This window comes from Nicotiana sylvestris, chromosome 5, assembly GCF_000393655.2.
Source record: "Nicotiana sylvestris chromosome 5, ASM39365v2, whole genome shotgun sequence".
Classification (NCBI taxonomy): Eukaryota; Viridiplantae; Streptophyta; class Magnoliopsida; order Solanales; family Solanaceae; genus Nicotiana; species Nicotiana sylvestris.
The window spans coordinates 43,362,550-43,370,638 of record NC_091061.1 but is presented as its reverse complement, the minus strand read 5'-3'; positions in this window follow the sequence as shown (position 1 = coordinate 43,370,638).

The window sequence follows — 8,089 nt, the reverse complement described above, 5'->3', positions numbered from 1 at the left end:
ATTCAACCCCGCATATCCGGCGACTTCCTCTAGTGTAGGTGAAAGTTCAAAGTCAGCAAAACGGAACACGTTGCGGGTTGGGTCCCAGAACGGTATTAGAGCCTCGATGATATCTGTCCTTGGCTTGATATTCAACAGATCGACAAAACCTCCCAAAACTCTTTCCACTATCTTTATACTATCCTTTCCCATATCATTCCACCACATGTGGAGTTGCAAAGGGACCTCGCTACACACTGAGAATGGTTCATTTTGACTTGTGCTCATCCTGCACATTTATTATAGTGATTAAAGAAGGAAAAACTTTTATTTGACTTAAAAACTATCTATATTCTAAAGAAATATTTTTTGGATTTTAATTTTTTTTTTTTTTTTGAAAAAACTTTTAAGGAGAAAGGAAATATTTTTGAACTAATATTCTGAATTTATGAAAGAAATACTACAGAAAAAAATATTTTTGAATTTTATTTTGAATATCTTTTAAACAAATAATTGGGATTTTGAGATTAAAAGGAAATATATATATATATATATATATATATATATATATATATATATATATATTTTTAAAAAAAATTGAGGTCTAAAAGAAAAACTTTCTAAAGAAGTGAGTAATGTTAAATATTTTTTGGATTTTTTTTTTGAATACGGTGAGCCGAAACCAAAGAGGTTTGCCTCTGATCTCACATCCGGTGAGAATCAGACCCGCGTAGTTTAGGCTATAAACTAACTAATTTTTGAAAGCAAACAAATTTTTTCCTTTTTCTTTTATAGCAAAAAAAACTGTTTTCCTTTTTCATTTTTTTTTTTTTGAAAATAAAGCAAATTAAAATAAAAGACTTATTCCTACACACTTTCTGCTTTCTAGGCAAACAAACAATTCTAAAAGTAAAAATATATATGTTTTTTTTAAAAAAAAATTCGTCAGTATTTCGACAGTACTTGGACACTGATTTTTCTAAATTAATCATCTAACTTTCCACTTGCTATTTTTATTTTATTTTATTCTTTACACTCCCGAGACTCAGAAGCCGGTCAACATGCAAGACCGAGCAAATAAATGCACATAAAACAAATAAGATGCATCAGGATGGTCATTTTCATTTTTGGTGCACCTATCCTAGACAGACCCAACCCCTGTGTTGAGCCTCCAAAGTCAGATGCACGTGATGCAAACAAACGTTCCTACTAGGGATCCGGCATGTGGCTGAGTTATTCTAGGTTCAGAACTTGGGTGTTTGTTCTAGACCTGGCTTACCCGAGCGGACAGCTCGAGCCGAGGGGGAGGCAGCGTACCGGGAATACAGAAGTTTCACCGGCTTTGCAACTTATCCAACCTCGTTCTAAATAGGGAATTTAGACACTATACAGAAAAGAAGTCACACGAAGTGCACCCTTCTTCATGATTTAGAAGACTCAGAGAGGAGATGGGTTTCGGCACAGTTTATACACAGTTCACGTAATATCAAAGCGGTAAAAGCAGCATTTAGCACATTAGGCTCAAACATGTAAAAATCAGATAAAACCAAATATGACAATTTATATGAGCTCGAATTTCTAACCCTGAACCACTGGTTCTGGGTTGTTATCCCCAGCAGAGTCGCCAGAGCTGTCACACCTCCTTTTTCCAACCCCGCGAGGGTACAAGGGAGTTTTTCCAATTAAAGGACAATCGAAACGGGATTTATTTATTTATTTCAGAGTCACCACTTGGAAGATTTAGGGTGTCCCAAGTCACCAATTTTAATCCCGAATCGAGGAAAAGAATGACTCCATATTACAGTCTGCGTACCAGAAATCCGGATAAGGAATTCTGTTAACCCGGGAGAAGGTGTTAGGCATTCCCGAGTTCCGTGGTTCTAGCACGGTCGCTCAATTGTCATATTTAACTTATTTATCTGATTTTAATACAATTGTGAACTGATGTGCCAATCTTAACTTTTTACCACTTTATTATTATAATTATTATTTTTTTTAAAAAAAAAAAATTAAAAATTGTGAACATCGTTTAAAACATGTCTTTGGATTACGTCACATGAAATACACTCGCAATCCGGAACATATTTTATTCAATGTTTTAGGATTTAGATTTGGGTCGCATGAAATGCGCATCCGAGTTTAAGAAGGTAAAATTAATTAAATCGCGCCTAAAGAGTCTAGCGCGTCATTATCTTTGGGGAAGGAAGTGAAATTCACTAAACAATCCATCCCAAATTCTAAGTAATTTTTTTTAAATAATTAAATAAATAAATGAGATTAGAGAATTATGTAAATTTGTATTATTTGCATCTATTTATTTTTAGCGAAATCCTTCCTTATTTTAAGAAAATCCTTTAATGACTACCTTTTTATTATTACTAAGTTTGTCTATAAATAAAAAATCAATATCTACATTCTTGAAAATAACATATTAAATAGAAGAGAAAAACAAATATTAACAGAAAGTAATAAAAATTATAATCATAAATACAACATGGAATTATCGAAAAATAAAAATAAAAATAAAAATAAAAAAAACTAATTATCCCATAGTTTGATTAAAATTTAAATTGTTAGTAAGACTTAAGCTTATTGAAACTAATTATTTACAAATACTGAAAATTGAAAGAAAGAAAAAAAAACTTGATTACTAAACCATATTTCTAAAAAATTTAAACAATTTAACCTTAACTAACTTTGTTTTAATTCACATCATGTCCTAATACTTGTTCGCAAACTAATTCATGTTTTAACTGAAATTGACTACATGATTCCGATTAACTTATCGTTGACGAAAAACCTTATGAATAAGGAACTTAGTTAACTTTTGCCAAACTGATTCAATAACGCCATTTTTTACGTTATTTCTTCTATATTTTTTTATTAAACAGTTTTAATTAATAATCAGGCTTAAATATATTTCCTAATAATCTGGTTAAGGCGTTATTTAATATGTCGCTATAATATGCCTAGTTATGCCAAATGACTGTGATTTACAGAATAATAATACATGAATAACCTAAATACAATACAAAGACTAAATTAAACTAAATTAAAAATTTAACACTCCATTCTTCATTTCAGCTTACAAAATGCCAAAATTACAGTTGTGTACCTGATATTGTCAATATAAGAAGAAGAAAGTCAGCAACGTAATACGTAACACAGCAACAGCAACAATAACCAGCAATAACCAGTCAACGAAAATCCCAGTGACAGCTTTGAAAAATTCAAAATAAAATCCAGGAATGCCAAAAATAACGGACAGAAACCAAGGGAAATTTTCAGATTTTTGAAAGGCTAGTTAATCTTCAACCCTTAATTTCTACACCTGTATACCAGAATATTTATCAGGTGTGTACTACTTTCTCTTCTAATTTTCAACTTTTTTTTTATTTCTTTCTTTGTATGTTTTTCTTTTCTTGAGAGTTTCAATATTTTTTTCGGAATAAATGTTCAGCTCTTTTTTTTTTAATCTCTTTTTTTTTCTGTTTGTGTCCTTCTCTATCTGATTTCCAGACCTCTATATATATAATCCCCACCCTTTAATCAATTAAAATCAATCACTTTCTCTACCAAACCCATTATCTTCCCACTCATCCCCATTACATTAAATAAATATATCACACCACCCCATTTCATTTTGTCCCCCATGCTTCTTTTAAAATAATGCAAGATTCCCCTTTAAATTAAATCTTGTCCCCCCTTTATATTAAATAATAATATCACAACCCACCCCATTTCATTTTGTCCCCCATGCTTCAAATAAACAATTACAAATTGTACAATTCCTAAACTACCCCTTCCGACCTTACTGAAATTACCAAACTACCCCTAAACGTATTACAAATTTACCAAACTACCCATCAGCTATAACACATCAATTAATCAAACTTAACCAAAATATAGACAATATGATCAATTTTTAACAATGTTCAAACAACAATATGAACACGGATGAACATCATAACAACAATATCACATGAACATGATTTTAACAACATTTCAACAACAAATCACATGAACACAAATTGAACAACCAAGAACAACTAAAATTTGATTGAACAATATTTTAGCAACAAACAATCCTATTTTCGGATTCAACACCAACAACAAACAAAGTATGAAGATTTCTAAACTCAATCATATTGAACTTAAAATCAACTCTAACAACATTACAACAAACAATTCTTATATTAAACTTTAAACAAGATTATGAGAACAATTCAAGAAATAATCATAAATGGTAAACAAGAAATCAAACTATACAAAATTTGGATTCAAGATCATCCAAACAAAGTATGAACATGAATTAAATCTATATTAAACAACAAGCATGACGGATTCAAACGATTAAATCAATATATTTCCTTCAACACAACTAAAATTTTTTAGACAAATAACAAGATTTGTTGTTAGAAACTATTATGAACTTAAACTTGAACTTAACAATATTAACAATTTCTAAAAATACATAAACACATGAAACAAATTGAAGAAATAATCAATTAAATTTCAATTTGAATCTAACAAACATCAAACTAACAAATATTTATTCTAACAATAAAACAAACATGAAATAAACATGAAAAAAACCACTAATTAACTTTTCATTTGAAATCTGAAAATTAATTCAATCAAAACATATGAACAAACTTGAAAATTATTTCAACGAAGAACAAACCAAACAAGAATTTAATCATTTATCGATTTTTGATCCGAAAAATACCAAACAAAATATGGACGATAAATGAGATTAAAAAAAAAACCAACTAACCGGAAATGAAACGACGAACAACGACCAACCAACGACGAACTCGAACAGTGATCGACGACATCGACCAAAACTCAATCAAGTATGCGGACTCGACTGGACTGAAGCAGCTGCAATGGGATTTGTTTGGATGACGAAGAAGAAAGCCGAAGAAGCTGGCCACGGCGAGCTGTAACATCGCGGAGCAGCAGTGACAGCTGCCATGGCGTCGTCTGCGGGAAGAAGAAGCAGTGTGAAGTAGAAACGTGCAGCCATGGTGATGAGGCAGAAGCGGTCGCGGGCATGGCGAGTTTTCCGGCGACTTAGGGTGAGCTAGGACGAAGAAGAAACTGGCAGCAGCCATGGCGACGTGAAGCTGGCAGCAGTGACGCAACCATGGTAGTAACAACAGTGGAGAAGAAGAATAAGAAGCGGTCGACGTAGTAGGGGAAGCCATGGATGAGCTTTGAGCTTGCCATGGATGACGAAGCTCGATGGAGGAAGGCAACTATGGAGTTGTTGGTGTGTGTGTGTGTGAGTGTGATGGGGTGGTCGTGGTGGAGGGTGGTCGACGTCGGTGAGGGAAGCCATTGATGGCTTGGGAGGGGAGCTTGAGGAAGAAGAAGGAGAAATGGGGGGGGGGGGGGCGGATGCTTAGGCATTTTTAGGGTTTTTTCTTTCTTTTTTTTGTTTTATTTTGTTTGTAAAATAATAGGGGTGTTGGGTTATGGACTGGGTCGACCCAGTTCGAAATGGACTGGGTCGTAGGGAAGGTTGGGCCATTTTTTGGGCCTGTGGCTTGAAATTGAAGAAGATGCCCAATTCCGACTTTCTTTATATTTTTGCTTTCTTTTCTTCTTTTATTTCTCTAAAACTAAATTATAAAAATACTTAAACTATTATTAAGAATTAAATTAAGTTATAAAAGCACAAATTAACTCCCAATAACAATTAACGCACAATTAAGTATTAATTAAGCATAAAATTATATATTTGGACATTAAATGCTAAAAATGCAAACGATGCTTATTTTTGTAATTTTTTAATTTTTGTAAAACAAATTTAATTACTAACAATTATAGAATTAAATCCTACATGCAAAATGCGACATATTTTTGTATTTTTTATTAATTTAGCAAATAAACACACACAGACAACTACAAATAATTATTTAAAATATCACAAAATTGCACACCAAAGAAAAATCATTTTATTTTTTTGAATTTTTGGGAGTAATTCTCATATAGGTCAAAAATCACGTGCTTACAGGAAGCAACCAAAAGCACCTGTCTCAATTCCGTCATCACCCGATCTTGCCTTGAGAGATATTTCATAATTTCTCTTTGTTTCTCTCTCATGTTTTTTACTGTTTCAACAACATGTTCATCATCCGCATCATTAGGAGTTAGACTTCTCACATGCCGAGGATTTTGTTCTTCATGAAACTGAGTTATTTCATCTCCTTCGTTGCACAAATGGATCAAAGTAATTATACAATTGTCTATGCCCCACGTTGGGTACCAAACTATTTACCCGTAAAGCAGTACAGTTGAATTTATAGCGTGATTTGTAGACACGTAAATTAATTTGATCCAAGAATATAGAAAAATAAGAACATAATTAATATTATCAAAATAACTTAAAGAAAAATATAAGCCTGCTTATGGATATAGCTTCTCCAGAAGCGATGGTAAGAACAATATCAAGTACAAAAGAAAGAAAGTAGATTGATAGAATAAGAATAGATTTAGCTTGTGTGTACAGAATGTTTCGTGTCCAACTATGAATACAAATTCTCCTATTTGTAGCTTTATTCAGAGAGACAAGATCCTCAAAGCAAGCTCTCATTTAATGAGAATAAAATCCCCTTTGATGGTTGTGTATGATTGATCATTAATACAAAATTTTGTAACGACTGCTCATTAAATGTTGTCTTTTCCAATCGATGTCCTCCTTTCAAATCTTCGTTCTATGTCTAATGCCTTCGGAATTTATTCACTACGAGTCACATGTTTGTATCCGGTACCACCTATTTGCTGACTTATAGCATACCTGTCTTCAATTCCACGTGTCAACTCGTTGAGCGTCCACTTGAATTAATTTGAAGTATAAGGGTCAAAACACGTCATACTTTAACAAAACTATCTCTAGCACTATCTCGAGCAATTAAGTAGTATACTTATATTGGTGAATAAATATACTATAATTTTATTTCGTTTCCTATTTTACATCTTCTCGAATATTATGTCTTGAGAAGATAGAATCAAATCATGATATTGTATATGAGATGGACAATGCAAATTATCTCCCAATTTGTACCAAAATTCTTTTAAGACCCTCAATTTTCACTGAGAATTTCTTATACATCACATCTTTTTACAATGGTAGCTTTTAACCACCTCTTTAGTATTTGAACCACTTATTCCCAATAAGTAAGGGTGTACATAGGCCGGGTTGGTTCGAATTTTTCAATTGCTAAACCAAATCAATTGTCTCGAATTTTTAAATTTATAAACCAAATCAAACCAACAAAAGTCGGATTTTTCAATCACGATTTTTCTCGGTTTTTTCGGGATTTTTTCCGACAAAATCTTCATAGCATAAAATTTATAATTTGTATTCTAATATTTCTTAGGTCCTTGTAGGATAAAACTATATAAGATATTACCCAATAAAATAATACAAAATAATAGGTGATGAGTCATGATTATACTAAAATACTCAACAAATTGCATAAGATAAATATTGCTAATTAATAAGCCATAATAAAAATAAACATAATCTAAAAGTACTAAGTCATGTTAAAATAAGTATGACTAATAAGTACCAAGTATTAATTACATGACTAAATAATATTAAAAGTGAGTTATGCATTTTAACTATCTAAATCAATGCAAAATTAAAAAAAAATATCCAATACTATTGCCATTTCTAGTATTGAATTGAATTTTTTTGTTAGCATTAGTGTTAATTTGATTTTGCTTTGGGCTTTATTTGAGTTACTAACTTTTATGGGCTATAAAACATATTTGACCATTCAAAAGTTCTAAGAGCCCGTTTGGATTAGCTGATTTGAACTAGCTGATAAGCATTAGGTGCTGAAAAACACTTTTAAGGGCTGAAACTGATTTAATAAATAAATAGTTACGTGTTTAGGTACAAGTGCTTAAATCAATAATAAGTTGTTGCAGTATTTGATAAAAAAAGTGCTAATAGGCTCTTTTTATGTTAAAATGACTTAAATAACCTTAGAATTGTTTACACTTATAAGGGCGTAATTTTTTCAAAGTTTTGGATTCCAGATCGATTCAAATACAAAAATACTCTATTTGTCATTTTATTTTAAATACAACTGTG